This window comes from Alligator mississippiensis, chromosome 12 (assembly GCF_030867095.1).
Source record: "Alligator mississippiensis isolate rAllMis1 chromosome 12, rAllMis1, whole genome shotgun sequence".
Lineage (NCBI taxonomy): Eukaryota > Metazoa > Chordata > Crocodylia > Alligatoridae > Alligator > Alligator mississippiensis.
The window spans coordinates 22,144,574-22,170,720 of NC_081835.1; the positions used below are offsets into that span (position 1 = coordinate 22,144,574).

Genomic DNA, 26,147 nt, shown 5'->3' on the forward strand with positions numbered 1-26,147 from the left:
ATAAGCAGTGGTTAGCTCAGGTGCAGAATGAAGGAGTTCCTTTACAACTAGAAGTCTTAATATTTCTATTTATACTATTAGTGCAGGCTGCAAAGAAGTTATACTCTTACCAACAGAACAAAAACTCTGTAGCGAACTGTGGGAGCTCTGCTATATGTAGTATATTTTAGTATAAGTTTTTAAATGTAAATTTTCCTACATAATTTATGCTGTACAAGGGTATATTTGGTAGCCATGTTGTTCTGAGACAAATAGACATATAAAAATCTAGAACTCTTGGTTCAGAAATGATACCTTTTATCAGACCAACTAGGTCTAAAAAATAAAAAGTATAATTTCTGAACCAAGAATTCTAGATTTTTGCATTTCTTTTGGTCTTAGAACAACACAGCTACCAAATACATCCCTGAAACATGGAAGATGCCGAATTTAAATCAATTTTGGATTTTAAACTTCATTGCAGAATGACCAGAAAGATTTTTAAACCTCCCTGCTTGCCATCTGACACTCCAGGGAAGGAATCCTACCTGATCTATACAACAAAGAGCAACTCAGAGCAACTCACAGAGATGCTCTCATGGACCCAGAGGGACAGATTTTCCATCTCCAACTCCCTCTGTGCAAACAGGAAGTTTATTTCCTATCTATGGGGACTTTTAAGCATCTCTAATTTTCCCAGAGCCTGAGGAAGGGTGTTTGAGCCCCAGAGCTTGCAGAAAAAATCATCAAAGTGCCCCAAGGGATAACAAGGACCAGCGGTCACAGACTCCTCTGTGACCTTTTTAGGCTGGACATAAGGAAAAACTTCTTTCCTGTCCGAGCCCCCAAGGCCTGGAATAGACTCCCTCCAGAAGTGGTGCAAGCACCTACTCTGGACTCTTTCAAGAAACATTTGGATGCTTATCTCGCTGGGATCCTTTGACCCTAGCTGACTTTCTGCCCTTGGGGTAGAGGGTTGGACTTGATGATCTTCAAGGTCCTTTCCAGCCCTAATGTCTATGAAATATGAAATCCATGAAAAAGATAATTTTTTTGCAATTTCCTAGTTGGTCTAATAAAAAGGTATCATTTCTGAACCAAGAGCTCTAGATTTTTGCTGTACAACACATTTATGAGAGAGAAGTACTTAGGGCTGGAAAGGACCTTGTCCTTATTCTGCTGTTTTAATTCAGAAGAAGAGAAGTAGTAATAGAAATAATCATTCAAACAAACACCAAAACATACTTACCCATTTTGTTATTTCTATTATTGATAATTGCAAATAGGTTCTCAACAGTGCTGTATCTGCTGAATTCTAGCTACTTTCTTCTTTCTGCCAGTTTTCTAAGTCCTTGCTCTACCATTTCTCTGTCAGGTCAGGGATCTCTTTTCTAATTCATGTCAAACAAGCGTTGCTTTCAAAAGTTTCCTGAAAGGGGGTAGCCCTGACAGAAGTAAATGTACACCTTATTAAAGGGACCAAGCTTATGAACACGCTATTTTTCTTTCCTCTGAAAGCTACAACTTGCACAATGCCTTATTACATTTAACTACTGTTAACAGCATTGTGAGTTCCTTTGCCCACAATTCTTGTAGTACAAACTGTTCCTGGCACCTTATATATTTGTGGATATAAATTTATTACCCTGAATATGTAGGTATTACATTTTACTTTTGTAACAGCATTTTAAAGCTAATATCTTCCATTGATACTATAATTATGAAAGAAAAAAAGCATGTTTTCTTTTTGTATGGCACGACCATGATCCTACTGATACAGGGAACAGCTGACTAATTTCCTTCCAGGTGCTTTCACTTTTCTTAAACTTCAAGCAAAACTTCACCAGACTGAAATAAAGCTATTGGGAGTAGTGAGGAATCTCAGGCTCTCTGGTTTGCATACATGTCACATCTTACACAAACAAATGAAGCCTAAGATTATTATGATGTTTGGAGAATTCCTGTTAAGTTTTAAGCTGGTATTCTTAAAAATGAGTGCTATACATTTCTGTACTGTACAAGAATATATTCTTGGGCAAGGAGATTATCAGCAATGTGTGAAGTCGAAGTCAAATCCTGCTTTTGTTACTAATGAGGAAGATAGAAGATTATCTTAGCTGGATCTGTTTCTAAAGCTTCTGGTAAGTTTGTTTATATTTACTTTTTCTTATTTAGCTAAATTCCAAAATTTTACTAACAGAAGGAATTGCATGTGATCATTGAACAAGTAATTCATTCTTATGGATTAGATACTAGCAAATTTATTAAAAATGGTGACATTATTTTATACTCTTTAGTAAAAGCAGTGACATCATTTAATTTTATATACTACCACTACTGGTAATACATAGATGGTTTTAGGGGGTATCTTGAGACCAGGTTTCTCTTTTTTGTTTAAACTGCTTCATTGTGAATGTCAGGAAAATCATAAAGCTTAACACCTGCTCTTGTTTGATAACTTTTAATTAGAAGCAGCTGTTTGGTAGTCAGCTTAATTATACTGCTAAGTTTTGGTGTTAGCAGTATATAGAGCAAGCTACAGTATGGTTTGGACACGGCTCCTTTTAAAGTGTGGTACTTACTGCCTCTTAGCTAGTCTTCTGGCAAGACATCCTGCTACTGGGTAATGTACAGAAGTGTCCTTCTGAAACTAGAAAAAAAAGATGTATTGCTTTTGACAGGAGCATGTGCTTGTAAGATGTTTTAGATGTTTTTAAGGTCATAGATTAGACTGTGGTTTTGATGAGCTGTAGGTCTAATTACTATGCTAAATGAAAAGTAGATAATAGTGTTTTATATGAACACATCTGTTAAGAGGGGATTCCAGAAAAAATAATTTCGGAGTACAGTTTCGAATTATGTCAAGTCTTCATGTTGTATACTGTAGCATTCTTACAGCTAAAGAGAAAGTTGTGTCCCAGTCTTCAAGGATTTATACTATAGCTCAGAAACTAAAGTTTAAAACAAAATTCAGGGGGAGACTGGCTATTATATCTTCTAGAGAAGGTGGCATTTTAGTAGAATGAAAAGGTTGAAGAAAACATGGTATGAAAAAACAGGAGTGAAAATATTTGTTTAGGGTTTTCAGAATTATAATTCATTATTTTTATTTAATAAAGAGAGAGAATAAGGATTAAACTTTTTTTCTAACCTGTTACCAAATAATTCACTCCACAGAGGATGCTGTACAGTGCATTGCTTACTCAGCTCTGATCTTACAAAGGCTTACAGATGCCTAACTCTAAGGGGCTTGTAAGTAGTTGATGGAATTGCTTAGTACTGGATTTGTAAAGTATTTGGGTGTCTTTCCTCCTGAAATCAATGTTTGCTAAGTGCCTAAATGCCTTTTATTATATGCCTAAGATTCTGGCACTCAGTTTAGGAAAATCTTTGCAGGATTAGTGTGTAATATTGGCCTTGCTTTATACTTTTCTTTTAAAAAGTTATTTATCACAAAAAAAATTCTTAACATCTTTATTGCTTATAGAAAATAGCCTTATTTTTTCTTGCTCCAGCTGAAGTCAGTGAAAGAGTTGCTATAAGCTATAGTGGGAACACGATTAGACCTGCAGGCCTTTTTCAATCAAAACTTAAATATGAACATGGCTTCACTCAGATCAATAGTTCTAATAGACTTTACATAAGGAAAGGTGAGTATGTGCTTGAGTACTTGTAGGATGGGGGCTTCAATAACTAGGTCAAATTCTCTTCTCCATTATAGCTCAAACCCACTGTTAAAAGTGGGACTTTATTAGCCTAAATGAGAGAAACATAAGTTATTGTCAGAGTTGAAGATCCTTCCTTTTTTGGAGAAAACAAACAAAATGCCTTTGGACTCCATTCTGTTTAGTTTCTGAGAATATATATGAGGTCTGTATAAACCTATGTTCTCATGTACGTTAAGTGTCAGGCTTATAATATATGAAAATTATGGGTGGATAGAGGTGGTGTATAGGATTGGGGCTGTAGTTGCTCAAGATATACTCCTTCACTTCCTCCTCAATCTTTTTTTTTTGTGTAAGCTCCATGTTATGGCTTTTGGTCAAGCTCTGTCTTTTGGGTAGGGAGCTCTTTTGTCCAGAAAACTGTCAAACAACCAAGCAAAATCTGTTCTTTGGATAAAAAAAACAAATGAACCATGATTGGCCAGTTCAGCAATTTAATCATCCCACTTACGCATAAAGGGAGAACAGATAACTTTATAATAATTGAGTGTATTCTCGATCTCGCTCTGTTCATATAATATAGACAAATATTTTTGTCACTAGGTGGCACTCTTGAATGAGGATTGTCTTTTATTCCCTGGCTGGTTTCTCATTCACAAACAATCCTTCCCAATTTGTTATTTTCACTGGTTCTTTTATAATGCTGTAATAAAATAAAGCAGAGGGGAAGACCTTTATTTTAAATTGATAACGGGGGATATTTATTTATTTATTTTAGAGCTTTGTAACAGACTTTTAAGTAAATCCAGTTTTGAACAGTCACAAGAGAGAAATGATGTGAAAATTGTAAAAACACAGAAAATATTGTTTAGTTTGAGCAATTTACCAAGCTATCTTTGCTTCTAGTGTTCTGAGCAATAAAGGAGCAGTACAAATTGGGGTTTTTTTGGTTGTGTTTTGTGTGTTGTTTTTGTATTTTGGACTAGATAGTCATTTCACTTAAGTACTTTACTACAGTCTGTCTTGGATTTGATATATTCAGTAGTCTTCACTCACTAAACTGTTCTGTTAGCAGTTAACATGGTGCACCCCATAAGAAACTGTTTCAGCCGTGTTCATGGATGTACTGTGTTTTGAAGTTTTCTGCATTGACCAATTCTAATTACAGAATCCAGCTATAGAAAAAGCAAAACTGGGTCCATTGGACCATGAGGAGGAAGACATGGCTCCTTTTTAAAATGTAGTACTTTAAAGAATCAGGAGTGTACTTGGTAGCCGTGTTGGTCTGAGACAAGAAGACATACAAAGAAGTAGAACTCTTGGTTCCAAAATGATACCTTTTATTAGACCAACTGGGAAATCGCAAGAAACTTGTCTTGCAATTTTGCAGTTGGTCTAATAAAAGGTATCATTTTGGAACCAAGAGTTCTAGTTTTTTGTATACGTCTTTTAAGAAACTACTACATCCTCAAATAAAGCTGAAGTTGAAGGAAAATAAGTGAACTGAGAGAAACTGATGAAAGAGGGAATACAACACGATACTGAGATATTGCTTTGCATCCATATTGCACAAGACTTGCCTTTTGCCCAGTATTGAAGCTTTACATAGTATTTTTCAGAGACCTTTTTAGACTGTCAGGGAAGGAGTTATATAGATGAAGTTTCCTTACAACCAGCCTGACCTGGATTAAGCCTTGTAAAGGAGAGCAGAGGACCTTGGCAAACTCCACTGCCTTGGAGGAATATAGGAGAAAGACGGTCACGTCTGTACTTCAGGCCCAGATTACTAAAATCGTTACATACCATAGAGAAACCTTGACCTGAATGATTTCTGTCCTGAAATCAGTGTGGAAAATGGATAATGCTTATTACTGATTCTATTGCAAATAGGTAGCAAAGGGGAGCTTTTGTTGAAGAAACATTGCCATTTCTGGCTAAAATGTCAGAAGATGGAGGGTTTAAATACTTAATTCTCTCTTCTGCAATGCAAAGCAGATAGAAGGAAAGTAGTCTAAAAATGTTAGAAAGACTCTGTTGTAGTGGTAAGATTGCCTACCTTGCAGGCTCCTGTAGACCTCTGAACTTGTAGGAGGTTCTTGAGCTGCAGTGTGGCTGGGACTTGAGATGGTGGAAAATATTGGATCAAGAGGGAATTGTGGGCCTCCATGCTGCCTGATTTCACAGCATCCCTCACAAACTACAGATAGATTTCCAAGTGGCATTAATTCTGCTTGCAAGTTTTCTGCCCTGTAGAGTAGGAGAGAAATGAGCAACTGTGTGGGAGGAGCCAAAGAAGCACATACTATAACCTCTAGTTTGGAAGGCATTTTGGATCATTCACAAGAATTGGTTTCTTTTACAGTGATTATGTGTGGTTTTCATTCTTTTAAATAATTACCTGGCAGAAGACACTGGGGTTATCTATGTACCCTTACATTCATTTAAGAATTGTTTGTTTGTAAAAAGTAATTTTCCCCACATTATTCTATCTGGTTGGTTTTGAAAGTCTAACAGGGCTGCCCAGCTTGCAGGTTAACATATAGCTCCCACTGCTCTGGCTGCTGCTGCTGCCCCCAGGGTTTCCAGCGTCCCCCTCCCTCCTCTGGTTTCTGCTTTCTGCCCTGACCCTTGGTGGTGGGCTGGGTCGAGTGGTATGCGAGTCCCAGGGAGTCTGTGGAGTCCCTGCACAATGGAGGGAGTGTGCGTATGCTGTACGGATGTGGAAGAAAGACTGGCAATGCAGTGGGGGTCGTGATCCATACAGTGTGTGGCCCCTGGCCATTCTGAAGTTGGACAGCCCTGATCTAACACATGCTTGTATCTCATTTTTCAATATAGCCTTTTTCCCCTATGGAATTTAAGATTACTTTTCTGAGGGGGTTGTTAACAACAATGAACAAAGTGGCCTTGCTTTTGTAAAAGTACAAGTTCTGCTATAAATCACAGAAGCAGCTTTTGCCATCCTTTTAGTCTAAAAATTAATAAGCTAATCAAAATAATATCACACTAATGGTACAACATTATGTAAAATGTATCCAAAATATGGGTGTAGGATTTTGTGATGCAGCACCAGAACAGGATATATTGTTATAAGGTAGTAAAAAACCTGCAGATACACGAACCAGGTGAGAATAAAAATGCCAATTTCTCTCTTGGTTTGCAATACTGAAACTTTTTTGGCCTGATTTACTGCATATTCAAATATGTTTGGCAATGTTTCTAAAAACACTGTTTTACTATACTTAGCCTCTACAGTACTGGACTTTGTCTTTAATACAGGAAGCCCCTCCGGGATTCTGTAATGTGCTAAAAAAGATCTTGTCTTAAACTCCTGAAAATAAATAACATAAAACTGCTCTGAATAAATATGAGTTAAGCAAACAGAAACCTGTATTGTGTGTTTGTATTCTGTATGCACAGTGTGGTTTTTATTTGTGTGCACCTACTCACACATGCATTTTAACTTTTCTGTATAAAACTGAATTCCACATAGAGTAGCTCCTCCTCCATGCTTGGATCTGCTCGTTCTTATCTGAGGTATGTCATGCACCTCTGGAACACTATACCTTTTTTCCCCACTCCCTTTGAAACCCATTATTCTGTTTAATAATTTAATTGATTTACTCTCCTAGAATGTTAATATACCGTAGAATCCTAAGTTGTGTATGTGGATGCATGTATCCATACTCTGGACCACCTCTTCAAGGGGTCCTTTCCCATTTCCATAAAATTAAGGAATAGCTATACTGGGATCTCTAGGACCTGTAAGAGACTTACAGAACATCTTGCCCAGGAGGGACTCTAATACTGGTATGTATTTTGCCTAAAAAGCATCTTGTTCAGCTCTTTCAACAAGCACAGCACTCTTGAGGATGAAGACTAGCTTGAACAGGAAGAATTATCATCGCATGGCATTTTTCCTCCCAGATGAGGCAGCTGTACTAGGCTCTACTTCATATATACCAACAACTTTAAAACCTTAAGGAATTAAGGAGGCAGATAGCAGAAGCAATGTAAAGTGCTCTAAAGGAAATGAATGGAACTCCCCACTAGTTAGTGGATATTCTTACAATTCTGTGTCCAGAAAAACTGTGCTTCTTAGTAATGAAGTGCTTTTAGAATATGAAGGCCATGTAGCACACTCCTATCTACATTGTGTCTTTTCTTTGTTTTCTTTGGAAAAAGAGCATTCTATTTGGGGACCCGGTTAAAAACATCTTTAACAAATGACTGGGTATCTCTGGAGGGAAACAACTAGGAAAAAAGCAATAGATAATTTCAAATTAACATGCTCTCATGGTGAAATTAGTTTTTTATCAGTAACCAAATTAGGAATTTAGAGAACAAGAAAAAAATTTTTGCCAAGGTGTTTCTTACAAAAAGCCACGGTGTGTTACTGGATGCATCCAGTAACATCTTGTAGACTATGATGACTGCTGTTCGTGAGATTTACCTTCTGTAGCTGCAATAACGCCAAAAAAAATGCATATGGTGGTTGAGGGATTAAGGGCAAAGTCTTTACAGAGAGAAGTAGGATTTGTTTTTGTTAAAGCTAGCAGAGAGATTTGAAAAGGCTTTTTCTTCAAGAGTAAGTCCTGGAATAAGGTTCTCCTTGAGTCCCCATCTATGTAGTTGGTCCAATAAAAGGTATTGTCAAACAAATCTTGCTTCTTATACATTCCCTGGACCCAAGAACCATATTTTTTTTCAGAGACATGCATCCAAAATATGCAAGATTTCCTATTAACACAAACCATTAGTAATAGAGTGCTGCCCTTGAGCCTCTCAGGAGCACTATGAGTGTTTACATCCTATCTACATTATCCAGGTCCAGTTAGTCAAAGAGGTTGAAAACTGATTAACCCCCCCCCCCCCCACTCCTCCATCTATTTACTGCACCTTTGCTCTCATCTTAAGTGAAGAAACGTCCATTTTAATGTTTATCCAGATAATAATGTTTAGAGCAAAACAGAATGGCAAAAGCTTACTTGCCTTACACTAGGCACATCTATACATGCATTAATGTGCTTTTTCTAATGCACATTAAATTTAGTACATGCAGCATGAGGTACTAAAGAAATGTGCATTAGGCTGCCTTAACACGCAGTAATGATTTTTAAGTCTACTGCACATTAAGCGTCAGTATTTTACTGTGCATTTGTGTAATTGCACAGTTTATGTGATGATTCAATGCACAGTAAAATAGGCTACTGTGCGTTAAAGTGCCCATGTAGACAAGCATATAAGATTCCAAACCCGTCTGATCAGTTGAGTCCTTGGATATCAGTCTTCTGGGTCCTAGGGTGTTATGCATCTGTGATGTCTCATGCAAGATGTCACCTTCGATATACCAGCCACACCTGCAGTAATTTTATATTCTTGCCAGAGAAAATTGGAGATTGTTCGTGTGAAGGCTGAAAAAACAGAGATGATTTGTATACTAGTTCCCTTATGTTCTGCTATTTCATTGAAAACAAGTCATGGATATATCATTAATAGGATTTGGAACTCAGTACTGTAACTAAAGTGGAGTGAGTATAGCAAAAGCCCTTGGCAGAGGGAGTGCCCACAAGATCCCCTCAGCTTAACTGCTCTGCTTAGTGTTTTCCAAATCTGGTGGGCACCCTGGCACCTCTAATGGTCTCTTCTATGTGCTTCTCTGTCCCCACATCACTCTGCAGCCCTATATTAGTTTTAACTCTCTCTGCATCCACCTTCTGCAGTGCCCTAACTGCTCCATTAGCTAGTTGCCCTCACAGCTGAATTTGGCTCAGTAAATTGTCTTTTAGTATAAGTTTCAGCAGTGAGCAGGGCAGGTTGGGCTCTATGGAGGGGAGTAGAAGGAGACAGACCTACTGCTGGAGGAGGTGGAGGGGACCATTTCTAGATTTCAGGAGTGCTCAAAGTGTGGTGAAAGACTGGCTCAGAGGACAAACCAGCAGGCAGAGGGGGCCAGTTGGTGGGTGTAAAGAGGGCTTACCAGGTTTCCCCAGCACACACATCTTATTAGTTACACCTCTGTGGAACCCACATGGATAGCCTGGCAGCACAAGACAAACACTTGGACTCATGAACAATGCATTCGAACATTTCTTACTCTAAATTCAGACTCCACCCATACAAATTGTTGAACTTGACAACATTATACTACAAACACAAATAGTGGGAAGCATGGTTTAGTACAACTATGTCCAAAAATAATCAAACTTTGCAATTAGTGCACATATTATCTGATCGTAATATCACAAGACATCTCTCCTGACCATATTGGCCGATAGTGCTCAAGGTATCGAGTGAAACTCTGACTTGGCGATGCAGTGAATTTTGTAGTGGTTTATCAATCTATGGACAAGGAAAGCATACAGGAAACGCCAATGTTCTTGCTCCATGGATTGTCAGAGTTGTCTAGTGATAGTTTTCTGTTTTAGTGATCAGGTCGGTTAGGTGACTTTTTTTTTTTCCCCCCCTTAGAACTCACAATAACGAAATTGGCAGAAATATGTTGCTGTAGCTTTGTCTTGGCATATTAAACTGTTGGCAAGACTGCTTTGGTTCCTACAGCTGCTCTAGTTGTTTTCCAGTTCCTCTATTTTTTTCAGATTAGACATCTTGACTTGGGACAGATGTCTCTGTCATCTTTCCTTGTATTACATCACATGGCTTTTGAATAGATGTCCACATTGTGTTCAGTCATTCTGAACCAACAGGAGAAAATTTCCAAAAATCTTTTCTGTCAAACTGGAAAATTAGTATGGTATAGTATTAAGAGTGGATCCTGTGTACTTTGCAGTCATGGATGCTGGATAGCTTCTGCCTTTCCCTCCACTCATCACTAGACAGTTGAACTGTATTCTCCTAGGTGATAGAGAGAAATTACACACAAATTGGTATAATTGATAAAAAAAATCCAGTTCAAGTCAACAATAGAAGTTCAGTGCATGTAAGTTGCTTTCAAACTGGTTTAAGATGAAGCTGGATGGATGTACTATCAGACATAACTGGTATATAGGTTAAATTGGTTTATTAAACTTCTGTCTTATGTTCCCTCCAGATACAAGTTAACTCACAGTCCCAGGGCATCCTAGGATGCTTTGCACCAACCCTACAAACTACCCCTCCCCCTTGCAGGGTGGGTGGGCTAACCGTGGCCCAAGCTGTTTGCTCCAGCCAAGCAGGGAGATGTGCTTTAGCATCCCCTGGCTTCTGCTCTGGGCTACCGCAGCCACTGTAGGATGCATTTCCAGAGCAAAATTGAATGTCTATTCACTTCTTTATTGGTTCAGTCTATGCAGCTTAGATTAGCCTGTGAAGATTGAATCGATTCAGCCTTGAGCTTTTTTACTGTACTTAGCCCTACAGAGTCACACTGAGCTCTCTAAAAAGGCTTCTGAGAGTTTTATCTTCAGGGACTCAAGCTGTTCAGATGATCTTACTGTTTTCTGAGAAGATGGAAGGTGATGCATTTTCTATTTGGAGACTCTCAAAGTGAACCTCTTGATGTATTACAAATTATCTAAGACGCACTGACACCAGGCAGTATTGGGGCACCTTCAGTTAGCTTATGTATGTTTTCAGTTTCCCTCCAAAACATATCTGTCTTTAAAATATACAAGTTAGTAATGTGATATTCTATAAAGATACTCTAAATTAGCACTACCACTTAGTATGCTGCTTTGGAGTAATGCAGAGTGAAACCTAGATGGGAACAAACACCAGGGCCTAGGGACAGATATTAAAAGCACTGAGCCTGAATTGATTCCCTCTTTGCAGGTTAGTCTAACCTGCATAGATAGAACTGATTTGCAAGTGAATAAACATTCACTGTTGATTCCAGAAATGCAGGCACATGCCTCCAGTGGCTCAGGCTAGAAGCCAGGGGGCACTAGAGGGAGCCTTCCCTTCCCTTCCCTTCTGCAGCAGCTGCAAGGCTGGAGGGAAGCTAACTTGGGGGGTGTGGCCAGGCCCTCTTCCACTGCAGGCTGCAAAATATGGTTGGGGAAGGATTTAAACCCCTATCCTGGCCTGTGGGGAGGCGGAGAGGGGAAACAGCCCTTGCCAGGCTTGTCCATGAGGGGGAGGGGCAGGGCTGGGCAGCACCTCAGGCAAAGTGGAGCAGAGAGGGAGATTAAACTCCTCTGTTTCCCCTGTCAGGCATGGGCACAGGGACCCCAGCCAGGATCTGCCTGGCTTTCTCCTCTGTGGCCTGCTTACACACACTGTGGGGAGCCTGGCCAGAGCTGGCTGGCATGGCCCTACCATCACCCCAGGGTTGAGAGTGGGGCTAGGGCTGTAGCTGGAGCTGAGCTGTCCCAGTCCATGGGCACTGCTGAGGGTGGGTACAAAGGGGCCCTTTCCAATGGTCTGCAACCTGGGCTGGGGCCACAAGAACTGTGTGGCTGTGCTGCTCCTGGCTTCCTATGCCCAGGCTGGACACAGCTGTAATAGAGTTGCAGCTGACTAGGAAGGGCCTGACAGCCAACTCTGGCTCCATGACAGCCCAGCCTGATGGCATGGGTGGTGGCTGGCTGGGCAGCAGTGTAGAGGCCATGCCACTGCAGCTGTGGGCAAGCACCTTGGCAGCCAGACTGACTACACTTGTGCCTGTCTGGAGCAGCTTGGAGGTGCCAGTGGGCCTGGAGCCTGGCAGCAGCCTGCTACAGTGGCTCATGTGCCTGCAGTTGCCATCACTGCTGTGCCCGTTGTCCTTTACTGCAGCAGCCCATCAGCTGGTAGTTAATTCAACAGCGATCTTCATACCTTTTTGTATGAAATGTTTTGATACCTAGGGTGTATGCGGAAAGCAAGCAGATGTATCTAGCAAACATTCTGTTGTCACAGGTGCTTGGACAACCTCCAGTGGAGTTCACAAAGGACAACACATTTCAGTCTCTAGTGCTGGTGCAAGTAACATTATTAGATTTATCTCTGAATATTCTTGCTTTTTATCTACTCCATAAGAATGTGGCTATAAACATCTGGGGGACATGGTTCATATGCATGAAGTTTTGAATAACTAAAATTGATGAGATAAGTGCTATGATGATGATAATGCATATTATAGGCCTGTGCAAATAGGGAAGTTATTCAATTTGGATTTGAATTTGGCTGATTTGGAGGACAGTGATTCGATTTGGATCACTGTCCTGAATCAATTCAGCCGAATCAGCTTCGGAAGATTCAGCACTGATTTGGTGATTTGGATTGGTCGGGGAGAGACGGGCACAGTTGAGTGGCTGCTGGTTCTCCCACAGCTCCTCTGGCTGCACCTGCCTCTCCCCAGGTGGGGGGAGCTGCAGGAGAAGCCCCCATGGCTCTCCTGCCTGGTTCCATCCCCCATCTGGCTGTGCTGCACCTGTGCCATAGGGCAGCTGCCGTGTGGGTGCCAGGTGGGAGGGTGGTGATCCGCACTGCCTCCCACCTGCCCTGTGCTGCATGGTAGGGCTCTGCCACAAGTGTCCAGAGGCCCGAATCACTGCTCCTGCAGCTGGTGACTTTGGGGCTTTTTTTTTAACGTGTTGGGAGACGGGCTGGGTGGGGGGATGGGGCTAGGCAGGGCAGCCATGGGGGCTTCTCTCACAGCTCCTCTGGCTGTGCCTGCCTCTGCCCTGGTTGGGGGAGCTATGGGGGCTATGCCCTGCTGCCACTTGTCCCCTTCCGCCTGGATTGCTGGAGGATGGGGATGCACAAATTCAAACGTGTCCAGGGACCAACATAGAAGTTAGCCCAGTAGATAAGGATAGTGGGAGAGCCACTCTTGCGGGAGCTGAGGGAATAGTTCTCCATCAACAGGATGGGGAGACAAGGGCCTCAGTAGGAGGACTCAGGTGCCTACATACTAATGCCAGGAGCAAGGGGAACAAGCAGGAGGAGCTAGCCCTCCTACTCTCCCATATGCATTATGATCTAGTAGGGATTATGGAGACCTGATGGGACTCCTCACACGACTGGAGTGTAGCTATAGAGGGCTATACTCTGCATAGAAGGGACTGGGTGGGGAAAAAAGGTGGAGGCATTGCTTCCTATGTGAAAGAGCAGTACACCTCCTTGGAGGCTGACATTGGCTGCAAAAACAGAGAGCTTGAAACCCTCTGGATCAAGTTGCGGGGGTGGGGTGGGGGTGCAGCAAGAGAGACCTAATTGTAGGGGTATACTACAGACCACCAAACCAGGGGGAGGAATTTGATCTGGAGTTCACCCAAGGCTGCATGTGCACATGACATGGTCATCTTGGGCACTTTGAATTATCCAGACATCTCCTGGGAGGAACACTCAGCCAAGTTGGAATGGTCATGATCCTTCCTGACCTGTGTCAAGGAGCTCTTCCTGACTCAGGAAGTGCGTGGGCCAACCAGAGGTGACGCTCTGCTAGATTTGGTCCTGGCCAAAGGAGATGACCTGGTGACCAACTTAAATATAGAGGGAAATCTGGTTGATAGCAACCATGAAACCATTGTGTTCACTCTCCTACATAAGGCAGACAAATCAGGTAGCAGAATTGAAGTCTTGGACTTCAAAAATGCAAATTTCAACAAGCTTAGCTCACTAGTAGGACAAGTGCTGTGGGACCAGGGTCCAAAGGCGAAAGGTGTGCATGAAGAGTGGTTGTTCCTTAAGGGCATGATCCTTGAAGCACAAAGGAAGTCCATTCCCATGGAGAGAAAAGGTAACAGAAGCTCTGGGATGCCCTCTTCGCTAAACATGAAAATCATGGTTCTCTTAAGAAAGAAGAAAGAGGCTTATAAACTATGGAAGCTCAGGGCAGGCCCCAAGGAGGACTATTCCACAATGGCCCACATTAACCTTTCTTATCTGTTCCCTGCAAAAGTGGTGACCGAACTTAGATTAGCAACAGGAATCAAGGACAACAAGAAGTCCTTCTTTAGGTATGTAGGGAACAGGAGGAAAACAAATGGGTGCGGGGCCATTGATCAGCAACTCTGAAGAGCTGGTTACCGGCACCCAGAAGAGAGCTGAACTCCTGAATGACTACTTCGCCTTGGTCTTTCACCGGACCAAGGGAAAAACCATGCCAGGTAGAGTAGAGGATGAGCATGGTAGGAAAAATTGCATTCCTACTACTGCTGTAGAATTGTATATGTCTAATTTTATTAACTAGTCATACATCAAGTCAGTGGGACTGGATGATCTTCATCTGAGAGTGCTGAAGGAGATGGCTGAAGTCTTTGCGGAACCCCTGGCAAAACTCTTCCACAACTCGTGGCGCTCTGGAGAAGTCCCTGAGGACTAGAAGAGGGCCAATGTTGTGCCCATTCACAAGAAGGGCAGGAGGGAGGACCTGGGTAACTATAGGCCAATCAGCTAATTGGCTAATTTCATTCTAACTTCCATCCTAGGGAAAATCCTAGAAAAGTTCATCAAGGAGTCTATCTGTGATAAGCTTGCAGAAGGTAAGATTCTGAATGACAGCCAGCATGGCTTCATCATGGACAGGTCTTGCTTTACCAACCAATCTTCTATGACCAGGTAACTCACCACCTGGACACATGAGAGCAGGTTGACATTGTATACCTAGACTTCCAAAAGGCCTTTGATCTAGAATCCCACAATGTCCTCATGATAAAATTGGAGGATTGTGGGCTTAGCTCCGAGACAGTCAGGTGGGTGAGAAACTGGCTGCAAGATGGAAACCAGAGAGTCATAGCAAATGGATCTGTGTCATCCTGGTGAGAAGTGGACAGCAGTGTTCCGCAGGGTTCGGTGCTCGGTCCAGTACTTTTCAACATCTTTATTAACTATTTGGATGGGGGGGTGAAGAGCTCACTGGCCAAATTCGCAGATGACATCAAGTTATGGGGAAGTGTGGTCATACTTGAAGGTAGGCTGCAGTTACAGGTGGACCTAGACAGGCTAGCAAGTTGGGCGGATTGGAATCTGATGAAGTTCAACGTTGAGAAATGTAAAGTGCTCCACCTTAGGATGAACAACCCCCAACACACCCACAGGCTTGGCGGCACCAAACTGACTAGCACCATGAAGGAGAGAGACCTGGGGGTGATGATAAACCACAGTGTGAATATGAGCTGGAAGTGTGATGCTGTAGCCAGTAGAGCAAATAATACTCTGGTATGCATCAATCGATGCATCTCCAGCAAAGCCAAGGACGTGATTCTTCTGCTCTACTTGGCACTGGTGAGACCCCAGCTGGAATACTGCATCCAGTTCTGGGCACCACACTTTAACAAGACATGGACAAGCTTGAGAGAGGCCAAAGAAGAGCCACCTGTATGATCAGAATCTGAAAAGGCAAGCCATACGAGGAAAGGGTGAGGGACCTGGGACTCTTCAGCCTGAGGAAAAGAAGGCTGAGCAGAGACCTGGTAGCAGCTTACCACTACAGTAGGGGAGTACATCAAGGGCTCGGTGGCAACTGTCCACCAGGGCATCCGAGGGGAAAACCAGGACTAATGGCCACAAACTGGGAAGATTGATTCAGGTTCAACATTAGGAAAATCTTCTTCACAGTCAGGGTGTCCGGACTGTGGAATAAACTCCCTCCAGTGGTGATGCAATTGCCTACCCTGGAAATCTTCAAGAGGAGACTGGACAGTCACCTTGCTGGGGTCACCTGACCCCCAATTATCTTTCCTGCTTGGTGCAGGGGGCTGGACGCAATGATCTTTCGAGGTCCGTTCGGCCTTACAATCTATGAATCTATGGAGCGAGCCATTCCTGCACCCCCATCCTCCCCCGGCTGGGCAAGCGGCAGCAGGGCAGAGCTCCTGCTCCCAGTGCTGCCGCACCCACATCCCATGCCCCCCTCCATGAGTAACGGGCCCCCCACCCTGGCTGGGTGTTCCAGTCCCAATCCCTCCCTCCCACGCCCCTTCCTTCCCTCCTCCCCTAACAGATTTACCAGCTGGAGGCAGTTCTCAGCTGCCTGTTTAGTCTATGGCGGAATCTCAAAATCAGCCAAATCTTTTTCTGAAGCTCTTCCAAATCGATTCGGATGCTCTGAATTGATTTGGAGCTTTTACTTGGTCTCCAATTCGATTCGGATTCCATCCCTGAATCAGGTTGAATCTCCTAATTGGCTACTGAAACTTTGCACAGCCCTAATATCAATATATTTTAAATAAATATGTTTTTTTCTGATTATATTAGATATATTAAATATTTCATGTTTAACGGGATCAAAAGCCACATTTCACAGCTTTAATCTCATGACTTTCTGGTAATGTCAATACCATGCATTAAGAGAAATAGAATTGAAATGTATAAATAATCCTGGTTCTGAAGAAACTATAAAATGATTGCTGTATTTTTTTCCTTTCTTTTTGTCTATTAGATCTTTTAAATAAGGAGAAGGTAGGCTCTTGAATCAATGAATATATACGAGAGGAGAGAGGCATCTAATAACTTGTTAAAGCTGTGACATTTTGACCAGATCTTAATCTGCTGTAAATTGGCATGGCTCTGTTGAAGCCCATAGGCATTCTGCAATTGATTGCAATGCAACAGAACCGGGTATAGATGTACTAGGAATTTCTCAACCCACAACTGAAGTAATTCCATCTTTATGGCTGCAGGCATCAATCAGCCTGTACAACAGTGTTAGTCTAAAGTCAGGCAGAAGCAGAGTAGATTGAAAATCACAGGGATTCTTCTCTTCTCTCTCCCCCCCGCCCCCAAAGATTTGACGGAAAGACTACTATACCTAATGTTTTTCTGACTTGGTTGGGGTGGGAACCTGGGATAAGGAGAGGATTCATGTGTGCAGATAAATCTGTAGGATTCCTCCTCATCCTTCTTTTTCACAGCACGGACAGAATCCTTGGAATGTATGTTTGTGTGTGTTATATCAGTCCCTGTATAGAGTGATATAATAAATGAACTCTGATTTTTGGAAACCATAACAGTACATCCAGTAACAAAATGCTTTTGAGTATGCCTCTTCTCCAATGGAATATCTGTTCAGATGGCTTAGTATATCCTAAAATATGGTTAATATAAAATGACGCATGCATGATGGTAAGGGTACAAATAAATTATAAAATGGGTTGTAGGATAATTAGCTCAGTCTTTATTTAATGTGGGAGCCTAAGTAACTTACTCATGGCTTCACCTTGAGTTATGGCTTGAGATTGTTAGCAAATGGTTTTTGAGATTTCACAAATTGTTCCTTTTTTATGCTGGGAGGAAACCAGAGATCCTTTGAAAACTGTCATGAAAAAGATTGAGACCAACTCTTCCCAGATGTGCCAGTAGGCTCCAGAAATTCTATTGTGGACCTCAGAGAATTCTCCAGTGACAGTTTTAATGTAATAGTTTTTATTTTCCTTTTTTGACAGCCTTGAGGTTAAAGATCGGAAGTGTTTTCATTACTACCTTAAATCGTAACAGATTAGTTACTGTACAAGTGTTGGTTAATGTTCTGATAAATAAATGTATCCTGATGTAGAAGACTGATTTCTTTTTCATGTACTCCTTGATGTTTCTGGCTTATTTAATAGATTTCATTCAGAAAATCAGAACCTTGATTGAATTTTCAGAAATGTCATTCTGAAATGCATGAGAAAATGTGATCATTATAGCCAGCACGAGCATTAGCTGTAGATTTTTGTTCTCGTTGCTCATTTAACATGCTGAGAATAGGCACAAGTATCTGGTTATTTTTATGTTGGATTCTTATGTCCTGATAAGAATTGGAGATATTTTTTAGCTTTTGATCTTGTATGAAATAGAAAGTTATTTGTGCTGCTTTCCAAGTGCATTGTCTAAAGATTGGTTTATTTCCCTGCTTTTCCTTCTGTGTATAGATCAATTAAAAGGAAACATGAGTAAACTTAAATGTGCTGATCTAATACTCTGTGCATTTTTCAAGATGTTATTAGAATGAATACATTGATTTTTTCAAACCAATACAGTTATTCTGTAGAACTGCAATTCAGGAGCTTCCAGTATATTAAAAAATGTAACAAACTCTGAATGGCAGATATTCAATAATTTTTAAAAATGAAAATGCGTACATTTATAACTGAAAGATTATAAAAGTCTCAGGTATATTTTTAACAAAAGAACAACATCGACATACATAGAAAAAGGTTAAATAAAGATTCAACAAGATATTGTTTCTGTGCTAGAAGATCTGATTTTAAACATTTGAGCTATTTTTTCCCTTTAAATAATTGATTGGAGAGTGAATTTTGTTTTGTATTGAATGCTAAGAGTACAATGTCTCAGAAGAGACTTGGTAGCTGATGGTAACTACCATTCCACATGCAACTAATGTTTAAAAAAAAAATACCATAACTCATGTACCATATGTAACATTTTACTTAACATGTGGTATATGTGGCATTCTTTGTGGAACTGTAAAATATTTTCAGTGATAGTTTTTGCTGTGAATACTCTATATGCTGCAGTATAAAAAAATAGAACTGTAATTTGGTCAAAAGTTCTTCCCTAAGATATTTAAGACAGGTGCTCAGAGAAACATTTCATTACTTTATTTCAATGCAGTAAATTAAAATGGTTACTTTGCAGGACCTCACTGATAATTCTCTGCAAATTATGATGGCCTCACCTAAAGTAGAATTATATCCTTGTATTTATTCACAAATGCATTCAAACTTTTCTCTAGTGACAAAGAAAATGTCCTAATGACAGAAAGAAAAGAGGTTTTCTTTTAAATATACTGGAATGCTTTCTGTATGCTATATATTTTTATTAAAAAAGGGATTAAAAACAAATTGCCCTTGCTAGACTTAATAAGTTGTTTTGTTTTTGGGTTTTTTTCTTCCTCCCTCTCCCCCCCCCTTTACTCTTTGGAAGCAAGAATTCTTCCTTTAATAAAGTAACACAGATTTTTCTTTCTTCTCATCTTATTGTCCTAAATAGAAATGTTATATTTTCTACTAAGGATTGCTGTTGTGTACCAAGTAATATTTTAGAATAGAGCTCCACACATTTTAATGAAACATCTTGCAGATGTGTATGGTATTCATAAGAAAAGATTTTTCCAACAATTTTCTAGTGAATGACCTGTCAAAACCTTGCCAGGAAAAGCAAATGCATTCTTTTAAAATTTTTTATATATTCTCAGCCGGAGAGTATAGTATTCCAAGGATTTATACCTTCTGATGTCTGAAAGATAGAACCTTTAATGAAGTTGTTTCAGCATGGTGATACAATTATAATTAATAGTACCAAAATAAAGTACAAATGTAAAATATTGCTTTTTTGGCGTAATAAATTTCTGTCGGAAATATGAATGTAGGTTTCATTATCCGCAGAGTCGGGTTCATATTTAACCTGGAAAATATCAAGATACTGAGGAAGAAAATGGAACAGCAGAAGAAAAAAAATCATTGTGATTATTCCAGGGGGAGAAGGAAAGAGAAGAAAATAGAATAGCTGCTGACCTGGGGGGAGAACAGTAATGAAAAGAGAAGGATGTGTCTATGAATTGCTTAGTTCTGACAGGCAAAACACTGAAAAATAGAATGATTCTTACTGAAGTTTTAAGAGCTGTAATGTATGTGTGACTTTTAATGTGAGGCAATCTGTCCAAAACTCTTTTTTGCAATGTGGAAAAGTAGAAATGAATTGAAGGCTGGTATAGAATAGGACTGTGCGAAGCTTCAGGTGGTGATTCGATTCAGAGGAGATTCTGCCTGATTCAGTGGCTGAATCTCTGAATCCAGATTGAATCAGGGGACAATTTAAAGATCTGAATCGATTCAAAGCTCTCCAAATCTTCAGAAAAGATTCGGAGAGCTTTGATTTGGACAGTCCCCGGTGGCTGCAGCAGGGAGCTGCAGCTGACTCTGAGCTGGTAAGTACTAGGGGGGGAGAGGAGGCTGGGGGAGGGGACCATGGGGGGACCCCAGCCCTGCCATGGCTGCCTTCACCTGCCCCAGCTTGGTACTTAAAAAAAAAAAAAGCCCTGGTGCTCATCGGATGCTACTGGGCTCAGGGGAGGGGTGTGTGATCCCCGCTGCCCCCCTGCTGCCCCATGCTTCACGGGGGGGCTCTGCTATGAGCCCCCTGACCCCCCCCCAGTCCCCCCCGGCTACCTTGCCTGGGCCAGCTCCAGCCCTTTAAGAAAAAAAAAACCCCCAAGAAAAGCCCTAGAACTCGCCACTCCTGCAGCAGCCTTGGGACTTTGGGGGCTTGTGCAGAGCCCCCCATGTGGCGTGGGGGAACGGGAGGCAGTGGGGATCATCACCTACCAGGAGGAACGGTGAGTCTAGGGATTTTTCCATTTTTAATTTTTTTTTTTTTCTTAAAGGGCCGGAGGTGGCCTGGATGGGGCACCCATGGGGGTGGCTGGGGGAGCGAGGGGAGGGGGTCGGGGGGGCTCACTGCAGAGCCCCCTATGCAGCATGGCACAGTGGGGGGGCAGTGGGGATTGCCCCCTCTGCCCAGCAGCACCCACTGAGTCGGGGCTTGTTAAAAAAAAGTGTGCTGGGGTGGATGGAGCAGCCATTGCTGGGCTGGGAGAGCGGGCGAGGGATGGGCCTGGCTTGACTGATTTGGAGATTCAGCAATAGCCAAATCTTGGTAAATTATTCGTTCCTGTACTACTACTTAATACTGAGAGGAGGATGGAAATGTGAGGAAGAGAGCAATATCTTAGGCTGAGAAACTCTACCTAACTTAGGAACTCTACCTTTACATCCAATCATAAAAGTTTAACATATTTACCATTGACAGCAGAGTGGCATGTGAAAAAAATACAAACTATTAACTGACCCTGGTAACTTGACAAGTAACAAGTCACTGTCCAAATGCCTAGTGTATACAGGGTGCTAAAAGACATATGTATGAAATAAAGTTTGGCAAAGATGATGACGAATTTGTGCACTGATGCATATAAGAGTGTTTAAGAAAGTCTGGTGAGCTTTGTAATGAGTTTTCCTTTCTTTTTGTATAAACAATACTAAGAGATGAGACCTAGCCTATTTTCTGCTAAAAGTCTTCCACCTCTTGCTCCTTTATACTTGATCATTTGTATTCAACTTTTAAAGAAATAGTTTACACACAAACATTTTGTTAAAAGTGTATTGGTGAAAAATAGTGAAAAATTATTTAAAAAGAACATTTATTGGAAAATCAAGTACTCAAAACATTTAGTATATGCTAGAATGAAGGTTACTGAATTGAGGTGAAAATGAAGTGTGAGGTAATCTTTAATTACATGACCACGATCTTTCCCTCCCCCCCTCTTCCCCCCACAAAATCATAACTACCACATTTCCTCCAAATAAGATATACACCTTGTTTTGCAAATATAGAAGGAAGAAAATATATTTTCCAGAGTCATGGCCAAATGAGGTTTTGTAAAGAAGGGACAGAGTCTGCTTTTCAGCAACACTCACTCTGTCCCTGAAAACTCCCCTGCTCAGCCAAAATCTCCTGCCAATTTGGCAGTGGCTGTGATGGGGTTAAAAGGGTTTTTAGCATAAGCTAAAATACATTCATTTGTAATTTGAGCCCAGCTCAGAATGTTTTACATTAGGAGTTACTTGCATTAAAAATGCAGCAGGATTTTTTTTTATGAACGGAAAACTCTTCTAAGTTTTATTCTGAACATCAATTTGATGTTGTCAGCAAAGTTCTGCAAAACTTAAGATGACAGAGCATCTAAGTCTATGGGACTTGTTTAGTCTTTAGATTACATTTCTAGTATATGGGCCTGGGAACTGAAAGATTTTGTTCTTTTGTATTCTGCCATCAACTTGCAACCAATTGCTATTTCTCCTTGCTCATTGAACAAAAATGTATTCGGAGGTATTTGGAGACATGTAGAATCATATCTTTTGGGGCTTAGTCCTGAATGCTATTGAAAGAAGATTGGAGAACCGATGGGCTAGTTCTACCCAAATGGAAAATCTAGACACCAAAACATTGATTTGGGATCCAGATTTTAAGTCATAGCGAGCATTGTTGAACCTTCATTTATATGTGCTGATCCAATATTTGCACTCACTACTGTTTACTTAGGCACACATACCTGCTTGCCTGTACAATATGGATAGTTTATGTATAGAAGCACTTTTTGTGAACATTTTTAATATTTCTTTTTCATTAATCTGTTGCTTTCACCTGTTTTGTGTAGGTGAATATGCATCATTGTCATTATGCAAAAATGGGAGAGACTGAACCCAAGAAAAGGGAAGTGACTTGCCCCAGTACACTCATGGATTGTGAATATGATTGCCAGTCCCACTTCATACTGTTATCAGGAAAAAAAACCAAACCAAACCTGTGCCTGCTTCCAGAGAATCACCCTTTTGCTCCAAAGTTTGGGGCTAGTTATACATTTGATACAGTGACTATATAATGTAACCAGATTTACCACCTTCTCTTCCCTGCCCCCCCATCATTTTAAAAGAAGATCATAGTCAGGTGGGTTTTTTTTTGTTTAAAGGGTTAGGCACCCATGTTCAGGAGAAGATACCATGTTGTTGATTCCAAGCACAGGAAAATGACTATTTGCAGTCCTTAGTAAGGCTTCTAAGCCTCAGAGAAAGTTTAAGATACGCTCTTGTTTTCAGCATTTTCCAGTTGGCTAGTTTTAGATAACCTCTAACTCAGGGTGCTGGTTCTTGTGAATCCATTTCTTAGATACCTGACTCTCCTTTCACTCACTCTTTGTGGGGTGTAAGCACCTAATGTTTTCTGAATTCAGCTCCTGGAGGCCAGGTTTGTTAGCACATGTGGTAATAGGAATTGACTCATTATAGACACTTCGATTTGATTCAGCCCAACTTTCTCATAAAAAAAAAAAAAAAAAAAAGTTCCCAGTGAGCTGACCATCTTTACTTATGTAAAACTGTTGGAGATCATTGACAGTCCACACCACTGCTGGTTATTTATTCTTGTATGTGGAGTCACTCCATATTTATATGTCAGCTACAGATAAGAGAGAACACAAGGATGTAGAAGATCAAAAGAAGGGTATAAGCAGAGACCCACTTCTCTCATTGAGCACAAGGTACTGGTCATGACTGCGGATACAGAAGTCACTACAAGCCCTGTGGTGGTAAGTTCGTTATAGTGAATGACTATTTTTAGTTGCATTTGAAACAGGTGTGTATTTGTCATCACACGCTAGTAAGTTGTGCATGATCGATAAATATGGAATTTTTTTTTTATTTTTATTTTTCTCTCTTAATTTGCATTTCATTACTTTCAGTTTCTCTGCATTCATCAGTGCTTTATTTTAAAGAGACTGGGAAAGGATGTAAACTAAAGATCAATTTAGGATTTTCCCCTTCTGTTTCTCTGGCAGATACTATGTCATCTGCTAGGAATTATATTGCTATAAGAGAAGAGTAAGACAAATAAAAAGACTAATGATCTTCTTGGCCTGAAAAACCGTAAATCTAGGCAGGTAAGATTGCAGTTGCTTGACTTGTATTTATTTTCACTGGATTGTGCACAATTGTATTGTAAAAGTGCTGCATGGCTATGTATATGAGGCAGGGTGTTGATCACAAATAGAATCCAAATCACAATTAGATACTAGGATTGAGCGTTTAGAAGGTAAAAACATTAAAAAATAATATTGTATCTTTTTTTCTCTTGTAGAGCTTGCTGAAGATGATGCCTAAAATTTCCTTCCAGAAAACATCTGAAGATTGGAATATCAGAAGATGCTGGCAACAGACAGATTATATTTCCTTTAAAAATGTTCCATCATGCTATGAGCTGTAAACTGTTTTAAAGAAAACAATATCAAGAGTTGCCATGAGTTGTAGAATAAATATATTTAAATCACGGAGATTTCTTTAAATATATTCTTTTTCTTTTTGAAAATATAAAGAAGCTCTTTTATATAGCAGGAACTTGAAATGCACATCAAGACGGAATTACTTTTCTTCAAAAACCATAATAATATTTAATGACATGGAGGAGTTGACTTGGCGCAGAAATTGGCCTTCACTTCTAGTAGCAAATGTATTGATAATAAAAATATTTTCTATAGAAATATTTTGCATATGTTTATTATGTGTAAGTTACTTAGAGCTAAATTAAAATATGATTTACATTCATGTACATTTCTTTCCCAGGGTACTTGACATACTCTAGACTTAATTATGATCTTATTGTCATTTGTTTTTTTTTTTATACCAGTGTAATAACTACTCCTGACTTAAAATGGTATAAGAAGAGAATTAAACAGTAGATCTACTGGGTTTAGATCCCCCACCACTGAAATGCTGTCTCTTGAAAAACGGCATACTGTAACAGCAAATAATAGAAAGTGTGAAATGCATTTTGAAGAATTTGCAACACCCCTAAGTTGTGATGCTAATTTATGGACCTATTTTTAAGCAGTTCTAGTTGAAATGAAGTCATGCCAAGAATTTTAGACATTTGTAAGATACCAGTCAATCTGGAGGACTGTGTAAAGGAGTAATTCTTTGAGAATTAAGGTCATATGATAAAGTATAGGGGCCCAGAAAATCTGCTGGATTCTATCGGGAAGAGTCCATAGAGAGTTGTAAATAACTGGAAAGCATTTGACCAAGAAGCCATAGAATAAGTAAAATAGGAGGCAAATTGTTCTGTAATGTATCAGCAGAGTTAGTAGCTGGAAAATTTCTACCAGGTAACTTATTGTAGCATCTAAGTTTAGGCCGTTACTTTACCTAGTTTGTAATATTCCACCTTACATTATAGAGTTTGTAATGTAGTTTGATTTTTTTTGTAGTTAATTGGTCCTCAAAACTCCCACTTTTTTTTTCCTTTGTGTTTTGAATTAAGCTAAATTTTACATGTGTGGTTTAGTTATGTATATATTTAATTTAATCTTACATGGAGTCTCGTGCCAAAACATCTTTATGTATTAGTTTAACTAATTTGTGTCATCATACCTTCTTGTAATAAATGTTAGCAGTTTACTGATATTTCAGAATTACTGGGAGCACAACATAGTATTTGTAATGGTTGGAATAGTTGTAATCGTTTCTAGAAAAGCAGGTGTTTTTTTGTTGCTCATTAATGACATCATGAAGTGAATAAAAACTTTTCAAATATACAGTAGTAACCAGTTCTGTTCTTTTTCTTTTTGACCCTTCTACCCAATACTTGTAGTTCAGGTCTTCATCTTATGTGAGTTGATATACTTATACCTGTTGAGTAAGCGGTATGCATTTCAGAAACCAAAGAAAGCCACACGTTCAGAAAACAAACTGCAGCAGTATGGGAAGGTTGTACATCAGCTTGTTTCATGGCAGATTCTGAAAGTCATGGAAAATCACTTGTCCAAGGCCATACAAGCCCAAGTAGCAGAAGTGAATTAAATGTAGATTAAAGCAATCTAGATAGTGATCAAAGACAGATTGTATCCACAAGAAAGACTAAGATAATTGACCAAAATAGCCAATGTGAAGTCCCCAAGGAAAAGTGGCAGAATTAAACAAATTTAGATAAACCTAAGAACTTTAAAATGAACTGTTATAAGAAAAACTGGCAATTAAAAAGTGGGTTAATTAGTTTTGGAAAGTGTGTAAAGAGTTTTAGTTAGCATTT

The 26,147-nt window shown here is 40.2% G+C and overlaps 1 protein-coding gene and 2 long non-coding RNA genes across 7 annotated transcripts in view; all 3 read left to right on the top strand.

The window, feature by feature from the left end:
* ERC2 (ELKS/RAB6-interacting/CAST family member 2) overlaps positions 1-26,147 on the top strand; it is a 1,022,300-nt gene that overhangs the window by 205,716 nt on the left and 790,437 nt on the right. The gene's annotated exons all lie outside the window — the stretch shown is intronic.
* On the top strand, positions 1,141-25,649 carry LOC132244455 (uncharacterized). The gene is made up of 3 exons (XR_009455863.1): positions 1,141-2,120; positions 23,523-24,003; positions 24,201-25,649. It is a non-coding gene; the product is annotated as an uncharacterized LOC132244455 (long non-coding RNA).
* On the top strand, positions 2,159-22,788 carry LOC132244456 (uncharacterized). The gene is made up of 3 exons (XR_009455864.1): positions 2,159-2,602; positions 3,157-3,231; positions 22,726-22,788. It is a non-coding gene; the product is annotated as an uncharacterized LOC132244456 (long non-coding RNA).